At 31.2% G+C, this 11,122-nt stretch overlaps 1 long non-coding RNA gene across 1 annotated transcript; it reads right to left on the reverse strand.

Moving 5' to 3' along the window:
• Positions 1-5,527: 5,527 nt before the first annotated feature.
• On the reverse strand, positions 5,528-6,655 carry LOC127733335 (uncharacterized). The gene is made up of 2 exons (XR_007997085.1): positions 6,299-6,655; positions 5,528-5,666 (listed from the first exon to the last, which is right to left on the reverse strand). It is a non-coding gene; the product is annotated as an uncharacterized LOC127733335 (long non-coding RNA).
• Positions 6,656-11,122: the final 4,467 nt, after the last annotated feature.

Consider the following 11,122-nt stretch of genomic DNA (forward strand, 5'->3'; position numbering starts at 1 on the left):
TAATGGACTGTACTAGCAAGGACATAAACTGTTACTCAACTGTGTATGAAAGCATTGAAACTCTGGCTAGAAATATGTGCTACGAGATGCACATGCTGCGCACAAAAAGTTTTAAAAACTTGAACACAAGTACAGTATAAATAAACTTTTTTAAAATAAAATAGTTCCCAACTTTTCCATCTTACTATTTAATGACGTATTAGGACCTAAATTAGATAAAAAAAATTTGCAAAGTTTTAAGATATCCAGTTACCTTTAAAGAATAATGATAAGATCCGAAATAAGGTAACTTTAAACTGTGAAGGTAAACTTATGTATATATGATGAATTGTTCTAAACCCCAACCCTTTTACATAAGTCCTATAAAATAACCTTCTCATTATAAATTCTGATGTACGTATAGCACCTTTAACTAACAATTATAAGAAAGTTTAATTTAAGACCACTTAAATTCTAAATTCTTATTTGTAAATATATCCAGTTCTTACTTAAAGGGAAACTCCGCAAAAAAATGAAAAATTGATATTTTGTTCTTTAAGCATAAAAAACCACATGTTCATAAATAAAAAACTTTTATTCTCTATGTAAAGAGATCAAAATCGATTTTTGAAATTCACTATCAGTTCTCGACATATCGCCATCTTGTCGGCATGTTCGATCTAAAAGTCACGTGATATCTATAAACCACAAAGAACAAAAAGAATCGGGGATTTAACGACCGTGCGTTAAAAACTCCCATCATCAATTGGGGATTACCGTAGACGGTTATTCAGTGTCAAAATGTCTTGTCAGGCGTACGGTTGTTCTGTCAGACAAGGTTATGACAAAAGTCTACATAGTTTTCCCAATCCCACAAAAAAAGAAAGAATTGTATCAGACATGGTTGTACAACCTTAAACTAACAGCAAATAGTTGCATCTATAGCAAGCACAAGTTGGTGTGTGAAGACCATTTTGAACAATATTGTTTCGAGGGAGATTCGATGGTAATTATCCTTTTTTAATAACAAAATAACCTAGCAGTTCTGATAGCTATAGTTATCAAATCCTTATATGATAAGATCTCGTTGAATAAAAAAATATAGATTTGATGAGGAAGAACAGTTTCAATTATAAGAAAGACAAATGCAGTGTTCTTGTAACAATCACTTATTTACAGAAGATTCATTAGTATTCCTCTTTTATATAAAGTGCATTGATTTGTATAAAGAATAGTTCCGTATTTAGACAAGATAATTTTTCAATTAATAAAGTTATACGATATAAAATAAATTTTTTTAATTATGATATGTAACGGCTATTGACAAGGATCAATGTTAGGAAGAGGTTTTAGCTGGGACATAATATGTTGATATAGTATAATATTCCCAGGTTATAGATATGTAAATATCGAAATATCGGACATCTCAATTTGTTTTATTAAAAGTGTTTTTTTTTAACTAATCTTTAAATTATATCAAATTGATACGGGATCAATTCGGAAGGGTCACTTATGAAGACACTTAGCTTTACAGTTAAATGTGGGACTCTATCTGGTATGTTCAGTGAAAAATTTATAGGTTTTTTTCTTTTTAAATTTTATTTACGTTATCTTATTATATATATTTTTTGGCCTCCCGAATTGATAATAGGTATGTCAGAATTATTGATAGATGTTGTGTCAGAGCGACACATTCAGTTAGGTATTCCAAGGACGTATATTAGATACACGTCCCTGGGTATTCCAGTGACATCCTGTCGACTAAAAATTCGTATTACACAATTATATAATACAGGTTCATGCATGGCCTCTTTATTGAGGTACCCGGTGTGCACAGGTAACATTTATTGAACCATATATTTGTGTCTAACGTTGTTTCTCTTGTGTGTGTTTGAAATTATAATTTCACCTTTTAATGAATGATGTTCTGATAATAATATTATCCACTATTTTTACTGATAATAAGTTTAAAAAAAATGATAAACATGACCTTTGAACATTTTTGTGAAATGAATATTGTTTTGTCATGATTCTGGACCATATTTTTGAAGAAAAAAAAATCTTCACGCAAATACAAGCTTTTGTCGATTGGCAAACATGCAGATATACAAAGTAATGCAGCACTTATAGTCACTTCAATATTAATTCATTGAAGATAAGAGAGCCCCTTCTATGTCTAATGTTCATATCTTTATAAAGATTAGGACGACAGGGGGAAAAGGAGCGGAGATAGAGTGGCATAGTGAAAAAAAAATAACCGAATAGAGAATAATATAGAGAATGATCGACGAAAAGCGAAATAGTTATTGTAAAGGAGCGGAGATAAAGAGAGGCATAGTGAAAAAAAATGTTTGCTTGACAAAGTTATTGCTCGCTTTGATATTTTTAGTTATACTAAATCACACACCGTGTTCCTAATTGGTATTCACGTGCACTAACTTGATGCTGGGAACAGTATATTAATATATATGTTCCTGCTTGATGTGTTAAGTTTCTGCATAGCATGGTTAAAAATAATTAGTATCCCATTTGTTATATCGTAGTGTCACGGTGTTACTTTGTTAAATTTGTTTAGTTTGTTAATGATTTTGTAAATAAGAATAAATCTGTATAAAAACTTCATACCATTTTAGTGATTGCCTATAGGCGTTTGATTATTGTTACATTTGAGATATATATATTTAGAACCTTTCATACATCTTAAAGGGAAAGTCCGCGATTTTTTACTTATCATCTAAATATGTTCATCTTAACATAAAAAACACATTCACAAAGTTTTAAATTTATATTATTTCTAATAACGGAGAAAATCAAGTATTTGTAACTTTTTTGGTTGACCTACGTCACTGGGTTGTGACGTTTTAACCCGATTTGTTGAATCATGGGAAAAAATAAAATCTGTTAAAGTCTTAATTGCTTATAAAAATTTTACGTAATTAAAAGCGCACAGATGACCGTTGGCCGTAGTTAATAACCACAATATAAAAACAGAGACATATAATACAAAATAAAAATGAGAGAAAATGAATATGTGTGTACCGTTTTGTAATGATTGAATAAAACTTCCTATATGAAATTATCTAAATATAAATATTTTCGAATAAATTTCATAAATTATTGGGATTTTTTCACAAAATATCTATAGAACATTTTTACTGATATTGAACTGAAAATATTTTAAGTTTTATTTACCGTTATAACTTTGATTACCATTTCAATGCAAAATATTTGTGAACAGAGTGTGTATATTATTTTGTAAAGTCATTGTTTATTTCTCGATTTGAGGAGCATTCGTTTGAACTTTACCTTGCAGCAATTTAGCCTCAGGCGTACACAGGTGTGAATTCAAGCGAACACAGCTAGGTGTGAATATTGTCATTTTGAATGGATTAACAGAAAGAGTATAGCGTGTTTAATATACCCAGATGAAATACCCGATGACAATAGAGAAACAATAAATAAATTGTATAAATTAATTGAAAATTAATTCCGGAAGTGTTACAATATTAAAATGGAACAATTTTCGGTTATGTTCTATGCAATTAGCATAAAGTTAAGATATGAAGTTAAAAGAATAGTACTTTTAATCTTAAAAATTAAATGTTACATTTCCCAATTAATAATCATTGCACATCTGTTTAATTTACTTTACCGGAATTCTTTAACTTGTATTTAAATCTGGCGATGTTTAAATGCTATAACAATCGTAAAACTATCGCAATTTTAAAGTTTTTAATTGAAAAAATACAACAGTACAACATGCATGATTTTTTTTAATTTTCTTATTAACATTTCATTCTTACATAATTAATTCATTTGACAATCCCTTAGACAAATTATTTGTGAAAAGAATACCAATTATCGTTTATTTCATTAATGAATATACATACATTATAAATCTAAGCTAATACATTAATTTGTTTGAGGATTTTTTTTAGGATAGCCGTCATTAATCCAAATTAGTAATACAGTTGTTGTAATTAAAGGCATATCTTAGTAATGTATTACTGATATTGACGATTTTAGAACAATTCGTTCCAACCTCGTTGTTCTTGAAAAAATCTTTACTAGTATCCTTGTAAGTTTCCTGACGTATATGCGCCATTGAGGATGAGCTCCAGAGATAGCAGACTAGTAGCGTATTTGTTTGTTGGGGCAGGAGAGGCCATGCAACCACTTGTACAGATAAACAAGCTTATGTTGTCAACACTACCAGAAAGAGTTCCCATCGTCGGATGGGGTATATGAAGGTTCCAAGAATGAACTATTGACATGTCTGACTCTGAACAGTTAGTAAACGGACTTAACAATGATTTATAGACATCGATCGTTTGTTTTTGATATTTGAAACTGCATGCATATATACGTTTATGAGAGTGATTATTTATCTTGTGACTGACGAAAACTAAATGCCTGCATGGTTATATCTTGCCATACGTTTGTGTTGGTTTGGTGGGTGTTCACTCAAAATCGTAATTCAAAAATTGTGTTTGTGAGATGTAGATTCACTTCAATACCGAATTTCGTCTATATATTTCACAAGTGTATACCACGGAAAAGATCTGAAGGTATATTACTCCCATTTTGTTTGGGTGTGAACCATCGATGTTTACAGCAATATTTAATGAATAAGATGATGATGGTAGAAAGAACTATGAGCGTCATGTGGCAAATATTACATGCATGTCGGACCATGAGTTGTCAATCTGTATGAAAAGATTTCCAATACAACCATATTGAGTAGGAATTTTTACATGCTATACTCTCGTACTAGTATTACAGGGTTCTTGTGTCGTTTAACTCGGACACACATCTCTTACTTTAAGATGTATGAAAGGTTCTAAATATATATATATATCTTAAATGTAACAATAATCAAACGCCTATAGGCAATCACTAAAATGGTATGAAGTTTTTATACAGATTTATTCTAATTTACACAATCATTAACAAACTAAATAAATTTAACAAAGTAACACCGTGACACTACGATATAACAAATGGGATACTAATTATTTTTAACCATGCTATGCAGAAACTTTACACATCAAGCAGGAACATATATATTAATATACTGTTCCCAGCATCAAGTTAGTGCACGTGAATACCAATTAGGTACACGATGTGTGATTTTGTATAACTAAAAATATCAAAGCGAGCAATAACTTTGTCAAGCAAACATTTTTTTTCACCATGCCTCTCTTTATCTCCGCTCCTTTTCAATAACTATTTCGCTTTTCGTCGATCATTCTCTATATTGTTCTCTATTCGGTTATTTTTTTTTCACTATGCCACTCTATCTCCGCTCCTTTTTCCCATGTCGTCCTAATCCTAATAAAGATATAGACATTAGACATAGAAGGGGCTCTCTTATCTTCAATGAATTAATATTGATAGTGACTATAAGTGCTGCATTACTTTATATATCTGCATGTTTGCCAATCGACAAAAGCTTGTATTTGCGTGAAGAATTTTTTTTCTCAAAAATATGGTCCAGAATCATGACAAAACAATATTCATTTCAAATGTTCAAAGGTCATGTTTATAATTATTTTAAACTTATTATCAGCAAAAATAGTGGATAATATTATTATCAGAACATCATTCATTAAAAGGTGGAATTATAATTTCAAACACACACAAGATAAACAACGTTAGACACAAATATATGGTTCAATAAATGTTACCTGTGCACACCGGGTACCTCAATAAAGAGGCCATGCATGAACCTGTATTATATAATTGTGTAATACGAATTTTTAGTTGACAGGATGTCACTGGAATACCCAGGGACGTGTATCTAATATACGTCCTTGGAATACCTAATCCTTATAAAGATAGAGACATTAGACATAGAAGGGGCTCTCTTATCTTCAATGAATTAATATTGATAGTGACTATAAGTGCTGCATTACTTTATATATCTGCATGTTTGCCAATCGACAAAAGAATTTTTTTTTCTCAAAAATATGGTCCAGAATCATGACAAAACAATATTCATTTCAAATGTTCAAAGGTCATGTTTATAATTATTTTAAACTTATCAGCAAAAATAGTGGATAATATTATTATCAGAACATCATTCATTAAAAGGTGGAATTATAATTTCAAACACACACAAGATAAACAACGTTAGACACAAATATATGGTTCAATAAATGTTACCTGTGCACACCGGGTACCTCAATAAAGAGGCCATGCATGAACCTGTATTATATAATTGTGTAATACGAATTTTTAGTTGACAGGATGTCACTGGAATACCCAGGGACGTGTATCTAATATACGTCCTTGGAATATATGGTTCAATAAATGTTACCTGTGCACACCGGGTACCTCAATAAAGAGGCCATGCATGAACCTGTATTATATAATTGTGTAATACGAATTTTTAGTTGACAGGATGTCACTGGAATACCCAGGGACGTGTATCTAATATACGTCCTTGGAATACCTAACTGAATGTGTCGCTCTGACACGACATCTATCAATAATTCTGACATACCTATTATCAATTCGGGAGGAAGCCAAAATATATATATAATAAGATAACGTAAATATAATTTAAAAAGAAAAAAAACTATAAATTTTTCACCGAACATACCAGATAGAGTCACACATTTAACTGTAAAGCTAAGTGTCTTTATAAGTGACCGTTCCGAATAGATCCCGTATCAATTTGATATGATTTAAAGATTAGTAAAAAAAAAACCCTTTTAATAAAAAAAATTGAGATGTCCGATATTTCGATATTTACATATCTATAACCTGGGAATATTATACTATATCAACATATTATGTCCCAGCTAAAACCTCTTCCTAACATTGCTCCTTGTCAATAGCCGTTAAATATCATAATTAAATTTTTTTTTATTTTATATCGTATAACTTTATTAATTGAAAAATTATCTTGTCTAACTACGGAACTATTCTTTATACAAATCAATGCACTTTATATAAAAGAGGCATACTAATGAATCTTCTGTAAATCAGTGATTGTTACAAGAACACTGCATTTGTCTTTCTTATAATTGAAACTGTTCTTCCTCATCAAATCTATAATTTTTTTTTTTATTAAAAAAGGATAAATACCATCGAATCTCCCTCGAACCAATATTGTTCAAAATGGTCTTCACACACCAACTTGTGCTTGCTATAGATGCAACTATTTGCTGTTAATCTAAGGTTGTACAACAATGTCTGATACAATTCTTTCATTTTTTGTGGGATTGGGAAAACTATGTAGACTTTTGTCATAACCTTGTCTGACAGAACAACCGTACGCTTGACAAGACATTTGACACTGAATTACCGTCTACGGTAATCCCCAATTGATGATGGGAGTTTTTAACGCACGGTCGGTAAATCCCCGATTCTTTTTGTTCTTTGTGGTTTATAGATATCACGTGACTTTTTAGATCGAACATGCCGACAAGATGGCGATATGTCGAGAACTGATAGTGAATTTCAAAAATCGATTTTGATCTCTTTACATAGAGAATAAAAGTTTTTTATTTATGAACATGTGGTTTTTTATGCTTAAAGAAAAAAATTTCAATTTTTCATTTTTTTGCGGAGTTTCCCTTTAAAGGGAAAGTCCGCGATTTTTTACTTATCGTCTAAATATGTTCATCTTAACATAAAAAACACATTCACAAAGTTTAAAATTTATATTCTTTCTAATAACGGAGAAAATCAAGTATTTGTAACTTTTTTGGTTGACCTACGTCACTGGGTTGTGACGTTTTAACCCGATTTGTTGAATCATGGGAAAAAATAAAATCTGTTAAAGTCTTGATTGCTTATCAGAATTTTACGTAATTAAAAGCGCACAGATGACCGTTGGTCGTAGTTAATAACCACAATATAAGAATGAAAGAAAATGAATATGTGTGTACCGTTTTGTATTGATTGAATAAAACTTCCTATATGAAGTTATCTAAATATAAATATTTTCGAATTAATTTCATAAATTATTGAGATTTTTTCATAAAATATCTATAGAACATTTTTACTGATATTGAACTGAAAATATTTGAAGTTTTATTTACCGTTATAACTTTGATAACCATTTCAATGCAAAATATTTGTGAACAGAGTGTGTCTATTATTTTGTAAAGTCATTGTTTATTTCTCGATTTGAGGAGAATTCGTTTGAACTTTACCTTGCAGCAATTTAGCCTCAGGCGTACACAGGTGTGAATTCAAGCGTACACAGGTGTGAATATTGTCATTTTGAATGGATTAACGGAAAGAGTATAGCGTGTTTAATATACCCAGATGAAATACCCGATGACAATAGAGAAACAATAATTAAATTGTATAAATTAATTGAAAATTAACATTCAACTTTTTAATTCCGGAAGTGTTACAATATTAAAATGGAACAATTTTCGGTTACGTTCTATGCAATTAGCATAAAGTTAAGATATGAAGTTAAAAGAATAGTACTTTTAATCTTAAAAATTAAATGTTACATCTCCAAATTAATAATCATTGCACATCTGCTTAATTTACTTAACCGGAATTCTTTAACTTGTATTTAAATCTGGCGATGTTTAAATGCTAACAATCGTAAAACTATCGCAATTTTAAAGTTTTTAATTGAAAAAATACAACAGTACAACATGCATGATTTTTTTTAATTTTCTTATTAACATTTCATCCTTGCATAATTAAATTCATTTGACAATCACTTAGACAAATTATTTGTGAAAAGAATACCAATTATCGTTTATCTCATTAATGAATATACATACATTATAAATCTAAGCTAATACATTAATTTGTTTGAGGATTTTTTTTTAGGATAGCCGTCATTAATCCAAATTAGTAATACAGTTGTTGTAATTAAAGGCACATCTTAGTAATGTATTACTGATATTGACGATTTTAGAACAGTTCGTCCCAACCTCGTTGTTCTTGAAACAATCTTTACTAGTATACTTGTAAGTTTCCTGACGTATAAGCGCCATTGAGGATGAGCTCCAGAGATAGCAGACTAGTAGCGTATTTGTTTGTTGGGGCAGGAGAGGCCATGCAACCACTTGTACAGATACACGAACTTATGTTGTCAACACTATCAGAAAGAGTTCCCATCGTCGGATGGGGTATATGAAGGTTCCAAGAATGAACTATTGACATGTCTGACTCTGAACAGTTAGTAAACGGACTTGACAATGATCTATAGACATCGACCGCTTGTTCTTGATATTTGAAACTGCATGCATATATACGTTTATGAGAGTGATTATTTATCTTGTGTCTGACGAAAGCTAAATGCCTGCATGGTTATACTTGCCATACGTTTGTATTGGTTTGGTGGGTGTTCACTCAAAATCGTAATTCAAAAATTGTTTTTGTGAGATGTAGATTCACTTCAATACCGAATTTCGTCTATATATTTCACAAGTGTATACCAAGGAGAAGATCTGAAGGTATATTACTCCCATTTTGTTTGGGTGTGAACCATCGATGTTTACAGCAATATTTAATGAATAAGATGATGATGGTAGAAAGAACTATGAGCGTCATGTGGCAAATATTACATGCATGTCGGACCATGAGTTGTCAATCTGTATGAAAAGATTTCCAATACAACCATATTGAGTAGGAATTTTTACATGCTATACTCTCGTACTAGTATTACAGGGTTCTCAGACACACATCTTTACACTTCAGCACATCATGAATATTATTTTTAAAATTTCATGATGACAATCCTATGAATTAATTATAATATTAATTTTTAGTAATTATTATTGCCTAAATTCAGTCATCTGTACATAATTAAATGCTTCCTTATGTTCTAAGGTGTATATAGTTGCTACAATACCCTATGGGTAGTGCTCCACAATTAATGGAGGAATATACAAGAAACTGAACTGAACTGATCAATGTAATCAACCCAGTCAACTGTATCTTCATATAATGAACAGAGCACGATCGTATCGATCGTATTAAATCGATACGATTGTGCCACGGTTGATCAATGTAATCAACCCAGTCAACTGTATCTTCATATTATTCTGGTGTAACCCCAGTTTCTGTGTACAGATTAAATAAGATTTACAATAATTGTTTACATTCTTGCATCTTTTTGGATAGTTGTATCATTGGCAATCATACCACATCTCCTTATTTGTATATTATTATCAGTAATATACAGGAATTATATCAAATATACAAAAAACTCAAAAACATGTATATTTACAGTTGATTGGAACCCAAAAATTATTTAAATTTTTAAATTTTAATTGTTTTGTACATTAATGGATCTGTAATTGGCAAGTATTCAACACGGTTGATCAATATAATCAATTCAATCAACTTATCTTCATATTATAAACGATGGTATCAGATTAATCAACACACTTCAGTCAATTCTGTTTTGTGTAAGACAACTGTACGGCAAGAAACCAAGGACACAGCCTACAGAATTACATGGCATATTTGATACAGCCATACCATAATCATAACTCTATCTAACTCTATCCCTGACATAACTCTAACCCATGGACACAGAGTACGGCACTATAGGTTGCACATTGACATAGCCTACGGCACAAGAAGGCAAACTGACACAGACTACGACACAAGAAGGCACATTAACATACCCTACGGTGTTAGGTGGCACATTGACACAGCCTACGGCACTAAATGGCATATTTTATATAGCCTGACCCTTACGTAACAAAGGGATAAACAAAAATCACGTATCTATTTTTTTTCAGATTTCATTGCCAACTGATTGTTAGTCCCCTACCAACATCGCTAAAGGGGACTATGTCCGTCCATCCTTCCGTTTGTCCATCTGTCACACACAGTCTGTTTTCCGGACTTTTGTCTAAACGCTTGCAGATATTAAATTATTATTAAGTATGTGAGTGTACCTTGATAGGTTATCAGTTTTCCTAACTTTTTAAGCAATTGCTTTCAGATATTTGAATTATGTTTGGTATGTCAGTGCACATATCAATTTTTAGTTTCATGCTGATTGGAATAATGTTTGGTGATTTATGCCTTTTAAAATTGCATGATCCAAAAACCGGTAGCAGACATTGTATTGCCCCCTCAATACTCATTCACTTGTTGTTAATGACTCGCTTCTGGGCGTCTTCAATGATGCAGTTGTGACGCTGGC

This window comes from Mytilus californianus, unplaced genomic scaffold, assembly GCF_021869535.1.
Source record: "Mytilus californianus isolate M0D057914Y unplaced genomic scaffold, xbMytCali1.0.p SCAF_3, whole genome shotgun sequence".
Taxonomy (NCBI): Eukaryota; Metazoa; Mollusca; class Bivalvia; order Mytilida; family Mytilidae; genus Mytilus; species Mytilus californianus.